The following is an 18,294-nucleotide window of genomic DNA, read 5'->3' on the forward strand; positions in this document are numbered from 1 at the left end:
TGAAATCTCAATGAAAACAACTCTGAACTAAGCCTGTGAATATTCTCATTCATCCAGGTCATGGTTATCTCAAGGAAATCCAAGAGGCTTCATCAGTTCATGAACTGATGAAGCCTCTTGGATAAGAGGTGAACCGTCTTCAAAGACAAATAACTAAGTCCAGTTGCATTCAATTGAATTTCCTTGAGATAACTCTGAACTACAAATGCTCTTTGTATGTTAAACTTGTCACAAGTGTTGCTATTGGACAATCTTGCAAACTGCATCGTGAGCAGTTCTAGACTTTTAAATACTGATGCCTCAAAACTAATCATCATTAACACACACACACACACACACACTGATAACTGATAGTCCAAGCATTCATGGTTTCCCAAAGTCTTCCTTCATCACTTTGGTGATACAATGTGTGGGCTGCCTTTGTAAGTACACAACAGGCACCCACATACATTTGTGATCTAAAACGTTTAGGAAAAGGCCAAAAAATATAGAAAAAGCTCTGTTTTTAGAAATACCCATTTACACGCACACACAAGAGGATTTCCCCACTTATTTTAAGGCTGTGGACTGTGAATGTTGGCAGTGTACTGCAGCATTGCCCAGTATGGACAAAATACCTGTGGGCTGACACAAGCTAACATTAGCTTCATTTTTTTCTTTTAATCTTTGTCATTGTTAGCGTTACTGCAAGCTAATATGTACCAGTGGCCAATTGTGTAAGACGTTCCCAGACAGGCTTATCTGATCAACAAAATACCCCTTTACCAATTACATGTTATATATTTTCCTGAACTGTCAATGTTTTCTTCAGTATGGTCAACTTTGTATTTGCTGAACAACCACATGGTGTGGAAAAAGCTAAGCATCAACCATTTATCCATTGGTTTTAGTGGTCTATTTCCACAGTCTGTCCACTTCTAGCGAACTATTTCATCTCATCTGCTCGCTCCCTATCATTTTTCATACAATAACACCTAAATTAACTCTTGTATCTCATTCAATACGTGCATGTCATTTTTAATCAAATCCGAAATTCTATTTTTTCAAATGAGTAGAGATACGATCTTCGTGACTGCAACAGCAGATGCACCCCTATCAGTGTAATCAGAGTAACCCCGATCAGTGTAATGCTTTATGTTAAGGGTATTTTAACATTGTATATGCAGACCATAACAATTATTTTAACAATGACTTAATCTGCCAATATTTTTTGGCCTTATTAATTACTATAAACTGTCCCAAAAAAACCTCTTTAACAATCCAAAACCCAAAGATATTCAGTAAAAAAGGAAAAAAGATAATCCTTACACTGGAAAAAAAAAATATTTGAATTTGTAATTGGCAAATGAATTAAATGATTAAACTGATACATGACACAAGTTAATTTTTAAATCAATTAAAGTAGGTATAAGCAAATTGCTGTCTGACAGGCAGAATACCTTTACTGTGCATGTAAATGGGGAGAGAGTTGCAGCATCTTCGTGAAATGGAAATGAGAATTGCCATGCAGTTATGGGCGTGTGACTCTTTTGTGATTAGAATTAGTCTCAGGTTAATGTTGGTAAAGGAACCACCAATGGCAACGTGGTTCCATCTTCCCTCACACGTGTAGTAATACAAGGAAGGGTGTGTGTTTGTCTCCAGAGGTGATGTTCCTTTGTGCCAGCCAAAATAAATGAAAGGGTCTTCTCTCTCTTCCCTCCCCGCTGCCCACACTCCCCATCCTGTTTTAAATTACCTCTCCCTCTTTCCCTCTCCTCCTTTATCCTCCTTCTCCTCTCCTTTATCTCATCTCTGTCAATCTTTTGTTCTCTTTGCCAACACGAGCTCACCATATTTGCTTTCTCTGCATTGTCTAACGCAAAACTCGCTCTCTGCTCGCGTTTTCTTTTTAACCCGTTTCATCGCTCCTTTTTCTATATTCACTTCTCACTTTTTCCATCCATCCATCAGTCTATCCATCCCATCTTTTCCACCGTGTCAGTTCACCACGCCACTTCATTAGCACATCTGGATCTCACTTTGTGCTCCTCCTCCAACCATCGGCCCTTCCAGCAACCCCCACAACTCCTCCTTTCCTCCATCCCTCCTCCTTTTTTAACTTCCTTTTTTCTCCTCTCCTCCACCTCCGTTCCTTCTTGTCCAATGAGAAAACTCCCCGGTCAACAGGGCTCCTTAGCAACAGCCCCACAAGGGGAAGGAGAGATGGAGGTGGGGGGAAGAAGGAGGAGATATGATGTTGGGGGTAGAAGGGATGAAGATGAGGAGGAGGAGGTGAATAGGGAGCCCAACCCCAGTGGGAGTGCGAGGCTGGAGGTATGGTTGCCATTATCAAAGCTTTGTATCTGAGGAGTGTGTGTGCCTGTGGGTGTAGGGGAGAGAGAGGAAGAGCAAAAGTGCAATCACAGTGTTTTATCAGTGTGTATGTGTGTGTGTGTGTGTGTGTGTGTGTGTTTTAAAACAACAAAGGCCAAATTCACAAAGCCAGAAAAGGCGTACTGTATATCATTTCAAAGTCTGGCCACCAGCTGGATTGTGTATCAGTGTATGAATGTGGATGTGGATGTGTGTGGGTGAGTGGGTGTATGTGTGTGTGCACACACCCTAGACCTGACTTAGGAACTGGATGCACCCCATAATAATAGCCTACAGTCATATTTCATCGCCTTACACTCTGTCTTCATCTCTCTGAACACAAAAAGACAAGTCCATCTCAGTTAGGGGTGAGCAATGTGACAGTTTCAGATGGACATTGATCTTGAAGGAGTTCACAACATACTTTTTCAGAATCATACAGGTCATGATATTGAATGTCTTTGTATTTCTGTTTCCAAACTTCATATAATAGATCTGCACTACATAAACACACCTACAGAGTGATGTAGTCAACCAAATTAGCTTTGCTGACTGAATTTAATTACTTCATGTGGCTCTGACGTATTGTAAATAACGCAACATGAACCATAGCTAGCGGCATGGGGGATGACAACTGTCTTTTAATGGTGTAAATAGAGAGGTTTGTAAATTATTTCAAGTCTGGCTATGGTCTACAAGACATTAAATTTGTAGAGAAAAGACTGCAGTTTATGCACTGTGATTGTCATTAAATAGATTGTGATATTAATTTTTTGCCACCCCTACTCTTAGTACAAAGCCAGCATTTCTGAATGCTGAAAAGCAAGCAGGCTGCCTGGTAGGCTCCCAAGTGACTTAGTGAAAGAGCGAATGAATAAACATGAATCTAACACGGTGCTGTCTGGATTCTAAACACTTTGTCATATTTTGTGTATAAGCTCGTATAAGCTGCACACAAGTTTGTTCACTTTATATATTTTCCCTCTGCTAGCAGCACATTCTTATCTTCAACATGCTGTTTGAGCCACTTCAACCTTTGTCACATACAGTACCAAGTATCTTGGAGGTAATAAAAGCTTCAGGCAAACTGATGTATGTCATTACAGAAAAAGTCATGCTAATACTCATAATAACAATGTGACTTGGCACACACACACACACATATAGTACATAGTTTACACTGTACATAAATGTAACATGTGCATGTGTTATTCCCCAGTGGATCACTGAGGTCATGTGTGGGGCATCCATTAATATGTCATGAAGAGTGTTCATGCAGAACTCACCTGTTATATCTGCTTTAAAGGACAGTTCCACTGAAAACGTGGTATTCCACAGTTCAAAAGTAGCTGCCACGCTCACTCTTTTCCTGGATTTTATCAGCGGATTTTATCTAAAAAAAACTTATTTTGTTTTCTTTTTCTTAAAATTCACCAAGATGCCAAAAAAGTAAAAGGTTGGCTTTACTGGCTGGATCAGATGTCCCCAGTGTCTGAGCACTAAAAATGTATTGACTTGATCCCTGATTTTCTAATGTGGGCCATACTAAGATGAGGGTTCCTTCTGAATCTTTAGAGCATGGTTTCTTATTGGACAGTAAAGTATCCACTGTGGAATTCATTGGTTACCAGGCCCTATAGACGCATAGTCCTCTTTTGTGTTGTGTTTGGAAAAAAAAAATTCAGTTTCAATTTATTTCATTCTAGCTTCAGAGCTGTACCATTCAACTAGAAAATGTTTCTGTACAAATCCAGTACAAAAACAATAATAACCACACTGAACCAGATCCTTAAATCTGTCTCTTTCTCGTGTGTGTGTGTGTGTGTGTTAGATGCACTGGTGTGTGTGTGTGCATGAGTGTGTATGTTGCATTGTAGGCTTGGCCACCAGGTCTAATTTGCCAGCATGGGCCCATCTGCCTTGAGGTTACCACGGTAATTTAAGTAATTCTGCTATTGGCTGGCCTGTTCTGCAGCCTCTCGCTCACACACACACACATAGTTGTCCTATTTCTCTGGCGTAATTATACCACCAAATTTCATTTTCCCAGGTCTCCAGTCTTTTTCTCTTCCTCTTTCACAGACAAATGTAAATGACATTAAGTCCATTATCAGACATGTGTCCACCTATAGGGACAGAAACCTCAATGTCCTTATCTCCCTCTCTATTCATTCATTATGTAGGCTGATATTACATCTGTCCCTTCCATCTCTCCTTCATCTCTTCCAATGGAAAACACAGCTGGTCTGAGATCAGTCTCATACATTTTCAAGCCACCAGGAATTATTAACAGATTTCCATTATCCATTACCATTTCCATTATCCTCTCTCATTTATTGTCATGTTGTTATTATCATTTTGAATCCTATTTCCAGGTTATATTTGGTATATAATATATAGATAGTATCCAGAATATATAAAATTTCCTTGTGAACAACAACATGTCCTCTTTGACTCAGCCTCTCTCAGCTCCTCATGTCCTTATCTGGCTTTTTCTTGACACAACAGTTCAGTGTGAGTATGACTGTGAGTGCATGTGTGCTTGATAAAGTGCACGAGTGCGCATGCACGTGTGATCACTGTGAGGAAAGACCCCACCCCACCCCACCCCCTCCCGTGGGTCCATGGTGTTAAAATGACTGACATATCAGTGTGCAAGTGTGTGCGTAGTGATTACCGCTCTGGTGGAGTGCTTAAAAGGTGTGATAAATGTGTATCTTTGTACGTCTGTGAGGGACACACATTTAAGGGGATTAGGCAGGTTGATGGTGTGCGTGTGCGTACACTTTTATAAGAACCTGTTTTTTTTGGAGAGGGGGGGTGCTAAGTCTGTAAGAGTGTGTGTATGTGTGTGTGCGTCTGCTTATAAAACAGCGTGAGGGCTGGTGGAGTACTTGGAGCTGCTGACAAATCTAATTAACACTTTGGAGAAATCTATCAGGTACAAAATACACACACACCCACACACAAAAGACACACACGTTCCTAAAAGGAGACAACAGGCTGTCTCATGGAAAGATTTCATACACAAAGAAGTGAGTATGAATCACAGATTTCAGTAAGTAAACAGCTAAATTTATAGTCACAATGCACTCCAGAAACAGGACAGAAGAAACACAGAAAACAGAGAATACAGAAACTACAGACAATAATAAATGTATTCAGATCTTTTCCTTGATTTTGTCTTTGAGATTTTGAGAAAAGCTATTCCAAAGTCAAGGAGCAACAACAATAGTTCTAAGCTAATCCTACAGGAAACAAAAAGTCAGTGAAAAGAGGTTAGTGTGACTACGCCCAGCCAGATTTCCACTATGACTGGAACATGGACACAGTAGGGAAATGCCTAAATCTCTTCTTCTTCTTCATCCCTTGTAGCTGGAAATCTAATCACATCATCATTAAGACACAGCGCTGTCTGACAAAATATATACAAATGAGGTTATTTACAGCTGTACAGCTTTACACCAGCATTCAAATTGAGTAATTAATTACTGGAGGTTAGAAAAGCTGTCCTAGTGTTCCCCCCGAAAGTGACAGACAGTTGTCTTGGCATTATTTATCTACCCTACAGAGGTTTTGTTTTAGGTGTGTAAACCACCCAATAGAAAACATGAAAAGAAACGCAAAAAAAGGATGTGTTAAAGATGTCAGACGTCGTCTCACAAATGTCAAATTTTGCCCGTACACTTAATGTGGATGCAGGGGCAAAGCTGCTGCAGTCTAAGGCAACACAGTGCTTGGTGTTGTAGCATAAAAGCATGGTTTACTGTATCTGAAACTCAAAGAGGACTCAGATTTTTGTAATGTTAGTGAGAGATGTTCTAAAATTGAGCATACTTCTCAACTGTGGAATGAGGTAGAAACATGTTTACAGCAAATATCAGTGTACCAAGAAGTGTCTCCTGGGGCACACCGCACATTGCCGCATGAACATGTCCTCTTCGGGCCACTGTGTGAGATCTTCAAAGACACTGGAGCCAGTCATTTTAAATGTAGTATTGATAATCTATTTTGTTATCTAAAGCATTTTGTGCTATAACAAACACAATGAGGAATTAAAATAAATCACTTGGATAAATAAAGTAATGTTGAAGCATATATCATCTTTATCCATATGTTGTATCCTGGTTATTGAGTAAATTCAGACGAGAGAAGCTCATACAAAGGCTATCCCAGTAGGAGCACTGGTCACAAATTAAAGGAACCATTTCACGACTGAGTGGAGCAATGGCCAATGGCAAGCTGAGCCCTGAAACTGAACCAATCAAGAGAGTCATTGAGTGGAAAAATACATGAGAACAAGTCATCCTCAAATTGCATTTTTAGATTGAGGGCATCCAACTCCCCATTTACGATGATGGATTTATGATACATTGAAAAGAAAAAAAAAGCCCCACACAGATGTGCTCGTAGAACAGATTTACTGTTTCATTATTTACAGGAGCAATCTTCAAGTCTGCCTACTTTCATTTTGTCTCAATCTTTAGCTGACCCAGGCACCCAGACCTACATATGTGTCAGTTCATTCAGCAAGCCATAATGCACACCTGCATCACATCCTGGGCAGATTTCCTTCAGTTCTTAACTAATGGGTTTTAGCAATGGTCAAACATGTGCTAATATTTAAATCCATGACATGAAGGTTCATCATTAGACTTTGTGTATGTTTTGCATTTTATCTTTATCTTCATCCGTATTCTTTTGGTGCTACTGGTGCTGTTTCTGCGGGTTGAATCAATTTAAAAATTACAACTTGACTCCCAGTCATTAAACTCATAACTTTTTTCCAGGAACAGGATGATGAGGCAGAAGGGACAGACGACAAATAATTTTCACGTTACATTCGCCGTCCTCAAACGCACACAGCGGCGCACAGTCCTGACCTAACGGCACACACATGCCCAAACACTCTCAGTATCATGGTAGTTTCTTTGAATGTGTGTCAAAATTTAACAGACAGACCTGTCCCAAGGCCTTATATCCCACACATACACCACACACACAGATGGATGCCTGTGCAGTAATGTAGGTTAAGCACCTGGCTCATGGGCACAACATCTGTATTCCCACCTGGAATCAAGCAAATCTGGGTGTTGACCTTCTTTAACATTTGTCTCCTCTCTCCACCTCTCGCTCTCTTATTTTCATCTCTTTCTCATCTCTATTTCTCTATTTTAATGCATTTTCCTTGTGGGCAAATGAAGACTTGTTAAGGAAAAGTGCTGGATACACTGCCACCATGATTATTAAATCACACAAATCTTGAGGGTCACTGCTGAGCGTGGATATTGAATGGACACGTCCCTGACTACAGTTTTTACAATAATTTGTTGCAAACTTCCTTTTATTGCCTAAAAGTTCATCTGGTCACTCTTCTTGTCTTGATGGACCAACATATTTATGCTTACATAGTTTTCTCCAGTACATAACAAGCTTTGATTTGATGGTGATCACAGAAAACAAAGCTTGGAGGTGATTGTGACAGTGAGAATATTTCTACTTACTAACTAACTCCTTGCATTGTAAAAGTCACTGCATCACTACCAACAGCAGGGTAAATACCTGTAATCCAAAGCATATTCTGTTTTGTTTGTAGGAGATGGACCATCAGCACAGAAGATAATCTTCACCTCTTTGTTTACGGCTAAACTTAACACAGAGATTTCAGACAGAATATTTCATGACAGGAATGTGGTTTCTGCTGCGTGCAATGTTTTTTTTTTTATTTGAATATTCTGCTGATGAGGGCTTATCCGCTGCTCTCTAGCTACACACACTTGGACATGTGCTAGACACACACATGCACAATTTGAGCCAACAGATTAAGTGGACATGACAGAAGAGCAGTCATCTACAGATAAATCTCTATGGTTACGTAAATATGAGTCCAAGCAGCAGCAAGGGAGTGGAGTGAGAGCAGACTGAGGGCTGATGAAAATATGTTATCTTGTTTATATGCTGCTGCCAATGGATTTATACTTCATCCATGAGATATCACATGGTTAACTTTGAAACAACTTCATCACATTTATTTCAATAACAAGTCTGGATTGCATTTGAATGAAATTCAGTTTGAGTCAAAAATGAAATACACACACGAAATGTCTCTAAATGACTGTAGTGATGATATCCTGACGTCAAGGGGAAACTTTAAACCAAATTCACATCAACAACATCAGATACATGGCTTGGAGCGTTGTTTGTCAGGGAGAAAGAAAGAAAAAAAGCCATGTAATGTGGGTAGATCACAGAGTGACAATTTGTTCTGATCTTTTCCCTTTGGCCATGGAAAGAGGGGGGGAGGAGAGAGAGAGAGAGAGAGAGAGAGAGAGAGAAAGGGGGATGGGATGGTTAGTATGAGACCTCTCCACCAAATATTTGCAGTGAAAGGCCCGTCGTTGTCCATTAGGGTCTCACTCTCTCTTTCTTTCTGTTTTCTGGGTGCATTAACCTCCCCTTCACAATGCGCCTGAACAAAGAAGGACTGTATCTGTGTGTGTATGTGTTTGTGTGTTTGTGTGTGTGTGTGGGTGTGCATTTGATGCTCTGGCACTCCCACTACTGTCCACCCTCCTGCATCCCTCAACACTTATCCATAACACGACACACACACCTGCACATGAAAAATATTTCCTCACACACACACACACACGAAGAGCAGACTGATAAATGTGTGTTAAAATCCTCCTACATAACAAGCGAACAGGCTCAGACAGCCCTACGTCACTACATCCACTTAGGCCTCCCACACACATACAGGACAGTCAAACTCAGGTGATGAGCAGGAGAGCAGCAGAACATCCCTTCTTACTGAATAACCAATAAAGCGTAATACTTTCTAATTGATCTGACTTTTTGACCTCAGAAGAGGTCAGTGGTCAACATGATGCCCTGACAGCACAGCAGCTGGTAAAGAGTCACTCTATTACAACCAACCAGACTTGGCACTGAATAGTAGTGAAGGACAAGATGTTAAGTGCTGATATGTGCATAGGCAAAACAAATCTTCACAGCAAGAGCATTAATATTTCATGTTCTGCACTTAATTGTCTTACTGGTTTCCACTGGATGTCAAGAAGAACAATTGATGGACCATCCAGTTTATTAATTTGATGGCAAAAAAATTTCACATCCGCACATGGTGTTTAAGTTAAGCAGGAAAACGTTTACAAGATTTGATGCTGTATATGTTGTGTATTTTGGCGGTGCACAAATAATATCAAGTAATGTATCGCATAATAAATAATGATCAATGTGAAAGCTGATACAGCATCAAACGAAGTGTTCTGATGACTGAACCCAGACCAGTCAGCACCAGATCAATCAAACAACTGTGGACAGTGTTCAGATGACAGCGGGGTGCCTGTGGCTCAGGGGGTCGTTCACGACCCTCTGGGTTGACAGTTCAATTTCCTCCTCATGTCTAAATGCCTCCCTTACACATGTGAGCGTGTGTGTGAGAATGAGAGGTCAAATGTAAAGCCATTAAGGTAGAAAAGGTGCTAAGAGGAAGTTCATTTACCAGTTTACCATCCATGATATGCCTCAATAACGTATTGAAAGAGGTATCGAGTAGTTTTCAGTTTTTTCTCCAGCTACTGTACAGCAGACTTCAAATGCTGTCAGCCCAAACAAATCCCTTCGTGTCTACTGAGCCTTGACACAGTAAATTAGATGTGAACGCACTGATTAAATAACAAACTCTAGTCTGTACTGCAAAGTTATAGCTTCAGATGTGATCAGTTAACAGCCGCTAATGCACACACACACACACACAATCTTATCCAAATCAATCAGCAGATGGTTGGCACTTAATATGGTTACCAGTTCTAATAATGTTAGGAGTCATCAAGTTTGAGATGTGAATACAAAACAAAATGAATTAATTTTAGCATGTGCTACTTAGGCTCTGATGCAGCATCCTCTCTCTGTTTGGAGCCATACAGTCTGTGGTCTCATTTAATATCTCAGCACGATCTGATTGGTTACATGTCACAAGTAACAGCCTATCAACACTGAATAATCCGAATATTTACTTAAGGAGTGAAGGAAAAAGCACAATATTTGCTTCTAAAATGTATTGGAGAGGAAGTAGCAGTAAAGTAGCAGAAAATGGAAACACTCATATAAGGTACAAGTAACCTTCATTGTCCTTAAAGATTACAATAGTCACGAATGATAAATGGTCTGTACTTACACTGCTGTCGCAATAACCCATTCACACACTGAGGCTGCTATTCAGCACAAGAAATTATCTAAACATTCATACACTGATGGCACATTTATTTTAAATGTTCACAATAAGATTTACAGTTTTACTGCAAATGTATATTGTTCCAAGTATTGGTTATCAGTCTTAGCAGCAGAAAAAAAAAAAAAGATGTCGGACAAAAAAAAACAGCAGCTGTAAGAGTAATTGTGGCCAGTGAGAAAATATGCACACAAGACATAATCAATATTTTCCCAATAAACTGTGGCAGACACACTAATTAGTGTGTGAATGTGTGCGTGTGTGGATGAGCTGTCTAGCATAGATAGCTGTAACCACATTGCATTTCTCTTCATTTTAAAGGGCAAAAAAAAAAAAACTAACAAAACAAACAAACAAACAAAAAAACGCATGACAATAGATGAAATAACCAACATCTTTGTTTGAAACGCTGAGAAACACTGAAAGCGCTGAATGTGTGAAATAGTTAGGAGCTTCAGCATGTACACACCGTAACGTTAACTTGAGCGAAGAACATGCCACGGAGGAGAACTAGTACAAGAACGAATCAAAGTTTCACAACTACGTTCGCTCACACACAGATAACATTTTAAAAACGTTTCGTAGTGGTTTCTATTTACGAGCAACAAACGCTGTGTGTGGTGACCGATTCAAAGCACACTGTTTGATCCACATGGACGGTACAGCGCTGTCTTTGAAATTCAATAAGTATTCTCAACAAAGAAGTGTCTCTGTGTCACTTTAACGAACACTATCAAAACATTTTTATCTTTACATTCACACACATACAATTCATAACCATCATCTCAACACTTATAGAGTTTACTGCCAATTTGATATTCTAAGTTTTGCTGAAAGGAGGCTAAACTCTACGTCCGTACAGAAAATAAAAGTGGAAAACTGAAAGAAGGTTGGTTTATTCTGCCCTCCACACACACACACACACACACACACACATGCATACAGACATCTATCAATACCTCTGTCAGTGCAGTTCCTGTGTCCAGGTGTACAGTAGTGCTGGGTGACTGCATTGTATCTCCATCCCCATCAATCCTTCAGCATCCAAGAAATCAAAGACAAAACAGCAAAGACTGAGCGTCTGTCAGTCAAATCCAGCACGGACACACGAAGACAACAGATGTCTAAACACTGTAAAAATGGAGGAAAACGCTACAATCTATCCATCTCTTTCTATCGCTCTGTTTTCTTCTGCTCTCACTCTCTCTGTCCCTTTCTCTCTCTGCTCGCGCTGTTTCTCAGTCCCCACTCTCTCTCTCTCTCTCTCTCTCTCTCTCTGTCTCACACACACACACACACACACACACACACTGATTCTCCATCTGTCACCGCCCCCTCTCTCTCTCACCCCTCCCATCTCATAAATTATGAATGAGCCTCACACACACACACACACACGCTCCACCGCTGCTGTCAAACGCACTCATACACGTTACAAGCTTTGCACAACTGTTCCACACACACATGCAAGTCAAATTCCGTGGACGACCACTGTACAATCCACTATTACGGCTGTATGAGACCACAGAGGCATGTTTCTGCTTGGTTTCTGAACAAATGTCATTGTTATTTGGTGAGGCTGACACAACGGTGCAGGCTGCTACTGCCAAGGATTAGGAAGAAAAAGGAATATAGCAACAGAAACCTCATAACCTCACAGAACGCACTCCTAAACTACAGCTTCACCGAAAAATTGAGAAAAATATGAGTGGTTTTTATCCCCTCACAGTTGGTTTCATTTTAACAATCTTTCATCAGATTTGGCAATAATGTAACAAATTTACAAAGCAAACCTGTGATAAATGATTTGAAATCTGGTTTTTGGTAGTGATAATAAATTAATTGATTTGCAATCCTGTGTAAAACCAAGGACTTCTTAAATCAAGCTTCAGTGTGCATGATTTACTACAACCATACATTACTTACTGTGTAAGTATAAGGAAACATACACTACCAGTCAAAAGTTTTAGAACACCCCAATTTTTCCAGTTTTGTATTGAAAATTAAGCATTTTAATGTCTCATTGTACTTAAATGAAAGCATAGAACAAATAAACAATTGAAGTCAAAAAAGAAATCATGGAATCAATCTATAAACCAAAATGTATTCTAAACTTTTGACTCATCAAAGTAGCTACCTTTGGCAGATGAAACAGCTGAACACACTCGTGGCATTCTTTCGACAGTGGAAATCAAATATTCTTCAGAAGGTTCTTCCCAACTCTGTTGCAGAAGTTCCTATAAATGTGTGGCACCTGTGGGTTGCTTTGCTTTCACTCTTCTGTCCAGTTCATCCCAAACCGGCTTGATGGGACTTAAGTCTGTGGACTTTGCTGACCACTCCATGTTTTCAAGTTTACCATCTTGTTCTTTTCCTAAGGTAGTCCAGGCACAGCTTGGACTTATCTTTTGGGTCATTATCTTGCTGTAGGATGAACCCCTGACCAGCTAGGCGCATACCAGAGGGTACTGCATGGCGCAGAAGAATGATGCGGTAGCCATTTTGGTTCAGGGTGCCTCTCAGTCTGTACAAGTCACCGACCCTGGATCCAGCAAAACAGCCCCAGACCATCACGCGTCTTCCTGCATGTTTGACAGTTGATATCACACACTGAGGAACCATCCTTTTGCCTGCTTGGTGCCATACAAGAATCCTGCGTGATGAACCAAAGATTTCAAATTTTGATTCATCACACCTTCTTCCAGTCTTCAGTAGTCCGTTGGCAGTGTTTTATGGTCCAGGCAAGCCTCTTTTTCTTATTCTGACGTCTTGGCAATGACTTTCTTGCTGCAAGCCGACCTGTCAGACCAGCAACTCGAAGTCTTCTCTTCACAGCTGAAACTGAGACTTGCTTACTTAGCATCAGAATACTCAAAAATACTCAAAAACCAAAAGTCACATCTTGACAAACATGAGGATTTTCTCTGTTTTATTACATGTTCAATGGAGATTTTGTACAACTGGTCACAGAATAAACTTCAAAGACAGCCTTTGACCCTTGTGAGCTGCTAAGAAGTACCCAAATTGTTTGTCAAAGACTTGTGTATGTTTGATACACCTTGGTCTGGCAATAAAAGCTTCTTATGGTATAGCTTATCTGATGACACACTCCTCACGTGTGCATGTGGGCCATAAAAGCTCCAACACACACATCAGCCATGCCTGAGCACATTCACATGCAAAACGCACACAGGTCACAGAGAAGACAGGGTTGATCACGCATGAATGTGGAGCACGCATACACATCCACCAAAATCTCACACACACAAACAAGCAGAGTTGTCCATGCGTGCAGTGCAGGCGAGGGAAGACCCCCTCAGCTGGAGGCTCTCTGAGTTTTCTCATGGATGAGACATGGCTGGAAGGAAGGTCAGTCAGAAGAAAGTGTGTGTGTGTGTGTGTGTGTGTGTGTGTGTGTGTAATATAATAGTAAACACAAGCCTTTCAAATACAACTAACATACATGTAAAATAAATGAACTCTCCTATATGTCCTTATTTGCTGTCAGATCTAGATTTAGTGCAAACCTGGCAGTCCAAATATAAAAACAAATGTCCCAACCACAGCAAATATAACTAGAAAAGAAGAAAATCCAGGCACAAACAGACATCACCACACCACACAAGTGAGCAATGATTGAGAGGCATATTTCTGTAGGAGTCTATATATTGTTTTTTGTTTTGTTTTTTGTTTTTTAGAAAAATCCTCAATAGCATACCTTTAAAAACACCCCAGTAGAGATGTCATGTTGGACTAGAGACTAACATTTACCACTTAAACCACAACATCTCACATTTGAATCTGGCAGTGGAACTTTGTTGCATATGATTTAATACCGCATATTGCAGGTCCATATTTTTACCATTGCTTCCAGGCTTTGTGCAAAGTGGGCTAAACGGAATGTGGCGTTATTTCTCAGAAATAACATTCATATTAATCCTCTTGTTTAACTCTTGGTAAGACAAGGAGCACCTGGCAGCAGACTACAAAATGGGATGTGGTTTTGAACATTAAACGTTAAACATCTGATCCCACCCACAATGGTTTGATTGTTTTAACTGTGGAATCTGGGTGAGATGAAACATTAATTGCAATTGCATGTTGGCTGTGCCACATTAGATTTTTGTCTTAGTCAAATTACACATTGAGACTTGAGGCTAATGTAGACTAACATGTAGTCGCCATGTAGTCAATCTAAAACGATTGTGGACCCCTTCAATCTGATCTTGATCTAAAATCGTCAGGTTGACCACCTCTACTACAAACCAATCAAACCAGTCAAGTGTTTGAGGTCAAACCATACCTGTTCCACATGTTGCAGGCAGGTTTACTTGGGTAAAACAGCAAATAAATACATTGTCCTTTACAATGACAGCGATTTCAGTTGTGGAGTTGTCATACATAATTAAAGTTACAAATAGTTTTTGTTTTGTACAAGAAGGGTATCAACTTAAATAAACTGGAGTTTCTTCAGAATCATGACACTGAGGCTGAGCTGTGTTCAGTTATTCATGGATAGCCCATTTATCAGCCCAAATATTCAAATATTCCAAATATCAGTTAGTCCTTTTATTACTAATAATCAGTGTCTGTATCAGCCCTGAAAAACCACATCAGTTGGTCCCTATATTGGACCAGCACCATTACGTATGTCATATGAGAGGCACTGTAAGTTTCTGACTTATAAATGTTGTTTTAGTCAACATCCAGGTCGGGAAGATCATCTGACCTGAAGCAAATAGCACTGGAATGCCTGAAAAACAAATATTAATGTCTTATATCAATTCCTGATTCAAGTTAATTAAACCCAAAGTAATGGTTATGGTGTTATCCTGTAATAATTTTAAACTCCCACACAAACTCTCACAACTCTGCAATCACAAAACCAACTTGAGTTATTAACGTGGGAAGCTTTCCTGTCTCTACCTTCCATCACACTTGATGCTCAGGGTGGAAATGGGATGGAGCAATGCTGGGAATTACATGCAAACTACCATGCAAAATGTGGATTTTGTTTTATGATTATATTATATTTATTGTATTACATTACAATATCTTATTTGTTTTTAATTTGCAAATTCAAAATATGGGAATGTACTTCATGGGGAAACAAAATGTAGAAAAAGCAAGAAATTTAGAGAAGGGAGGTCAGTGGGAAGGGGGGTGTTGGGTGGAGGAGTTGGGTGTGAAAGAGAACAGCCCCCCTCCTGCAGAGGCCAAGCATACCTGAGGCCTGAGGAGACACAGAGAGATTTTCAGTTTATCTTTCTATGTGTTTTGCACTGGTGTGTGTTTTCTAGGCTTGACCTCCTGACCTCAGCCAGCATTTTCTGCTCCCTTCTGTCTCCGCCACACCCCCAAACAATCAATAACCCCCCCACCCACCGCCGCGAGCCGTGCCATGCAAATGACCCTCGCATATCATTAAAACATATGCCCTGACAACAATAGCATAACCTCAAGCCCCCCTCTGCTTTTCCTTAAGACGTGCGCCAAGACATTCACACTCACACACACACACACACACACACACACACACAGAGGGCTCAAACAAAAGCAAAGACAACATTAACTCGTGCCCAGATGGACTCCAGTCAGTTGACCTGTAGTCATATTTACAGCAGACAAGCAAACAGACAAACAGACATTGGGACAAGTGCACTTGTCTGCCCCCCCTCCCCCCCGACATATTTCAATATAGACACTCACATACACGCACGCACACACACACACACACACACACACACACACACACACACACACACCACATCAGTCATCCTGTTACTACTTACTTTTTTAGTTTCTACTTTTTTGATGCAACACACAGTGATATGATATATGAAATCAGCTATGATGGATATTTTCCACCTTCTTTTTAAAAACAAAAACAGGTTTTTACAAAATATCTCTGTACACAAAAGAATGCAAACAACAAACACTTCTGTTGGGGATGACAGGGTCGCTGTTCGAACCCTCCAGTCTGCAATGGCACTTTTACAGAACACAAAGATCTCGTTAATCTGATCAGGTCTTCTCATCATCCTCTATAAAGACCACTGATCAAGTTATTTCTAATAAATATTGGCCAAAAGTGATCAGCATCCAATCTATCAGAGCACCCAAACTGCATAGAAAAAAATATGTTTTCAATCATATCCTTAGAGGTGTGAGCGAGTTAGTAATATGATAGCTAAGACCTGGCAAAGGTTGTGATTACTGAACAGTCAAGATTCAGAGACTTACATCTGAACAAGAAGGTGAATGATACTGAAGGTGAACAACTGAATGATATGGAGTGGTGAGTGAGGAATTAAGAGAAGTGGAAAGAGATGAAGTAAAGGAGATAGGAAAGAGAAATGAGGACAGCTTCACAGCTAGATATAACTGGACTTGGATGCCACAGGGGTCCATGCGTTAATTAACTCTGTCGCTGACCGCTACACACACATACACACACACACACAGTACAGCCATGTCCTGTGGTTAATGAACCGGGTGCGGGGGCAGATCTCACCCAGGGCACTGGGAGAGTTTGGTTTTCCAATCAAATTACAACAAAATAGAACGTGGACACACTCACCCCCACACACAGAAAAACAAACAAAAACTAACTGTAGAACACACTGTTGTAAAACTCAGAAACCACAAGATGGAGGGTCGCCCATGTCCTGTAGATGGAAAAACGCTCATTTGTCACTCAACTGTGTAAAATGAGTGTCAGAGGGAGCCTCTGCTTCTGCGATTGTGTGTGTCCTCTTCCTGCCTACACTAAACTGAGATCAACATAATTACTTGCAAGGTGAGTATGGGTGTGTAAATGCATTTCCCCCTCATATACTGAAAATTTCAATAATTTCCATAGTTATGTCAGGATTTCTCTCTCTCTTTCTGTGTGTGTGTGTGTGTTTGTAAAGAGCTTATCCATGGTAAGCAGAAACAATATGTGGGCGGCTATCAATAAAGCTTTGTCCAGTGGATGTGGGATTGAGGACTGAGCCAAACGTTATGGAGGAGGAACAGACTGAAACTATTGTAAGGTGTCCCACTCCTTTTCCTTTCCCTTGCTAATTACACAGCTGGAAATACATCACATGAACATGATTTACATGAGGTATGTGACAAAGGCCACAGACACAAATTTCAGAGACAAAATGTGGGTGCAATGATTGGAATGATTGCCAAGCAAGGGGAAGGTACTTATTTTAAAGTTCAGGTGTGAACAATGGACTAATCAATGACAGATGTGTATTCATGCTAATTTCTTTTGTGGGAAAATGTAACAACAACAAAAGGCTACTTTACAAGCACACACTTAAAAACTCTTGCAAAAAGCAAGTCTTGGCATATCATGTATTGTCATTTTCAGAAGTTTGGCTTCTCAGAAACGCTCTCAGTTGGTATGTGCAGTACTCAACAGTAGGTGTTGTAGGTAGGCCTGTCACAATGGTTACTTTTGTCGTGTGATATATTGTCAGAGAAATAATTGTGATAAGTGATATTACCGTCATTTAGGACCAGTTAAAATAACCAATTTTAATTCTTAAGCCTATTCAGACACTGGAAATTGAATGTGAAAAAAAAACATTAAAATGCCGTTAATAAACAAAACATAAATAAAATAAAGTCACACAACCAAAACAAATAAAATGAGAAATAAAACATCTCACAAAGTCTCACAATGGTATGGA

At 40.1% G+C, this 18,294-nt stretch overlaps 1 protein-coding gene across 15 annotated transcripts in view; it reads right to left on the reverse strand.

Moving 5' to 3' along the window:
* nfasca (neurofascin homolog (chicken) a) overlaps nt 1-18,294 on the reverse strand; it is a 121,293-nt gene that overhangs the window by 66,876 nt on the left and 36,123 nt on the right. For 9 of the 15 annotated variants that reach the window (XM_046381340.1, XM_046381380.1, XM_046381445.1 and 6 more), the window contains exon 1: nt 11,566-11,853. The exons of 1 other annotated variant lie outside the window; for it this stretch is intronic. The gene's annotated coding sequence lies outside the window, so the exon portion shown is untranslated. Of the gene's footprint in view, nt 1-11,565; nt 11,854-18,294 lie in introns of those variants that run through there. 5 more of the 15 variants (XM_046381418.1, XM_046381413.1, XM_046381435.1 and 2 more) reach the window with 2 other exon arrangements.

Source organism: Scatophagus argus, chromosome 3, assembly GCF_020382885.2.
Source record: "Scatophagus argus isolate fScaArg1 chromosome 3, fScaArg1.pri, whole genome shotgun sequence".
NCBI lineage: Eukaryota > Metazoa > Chordata > Actinopteri > Scatophagidae > Scatophagus > Scatophagus argus.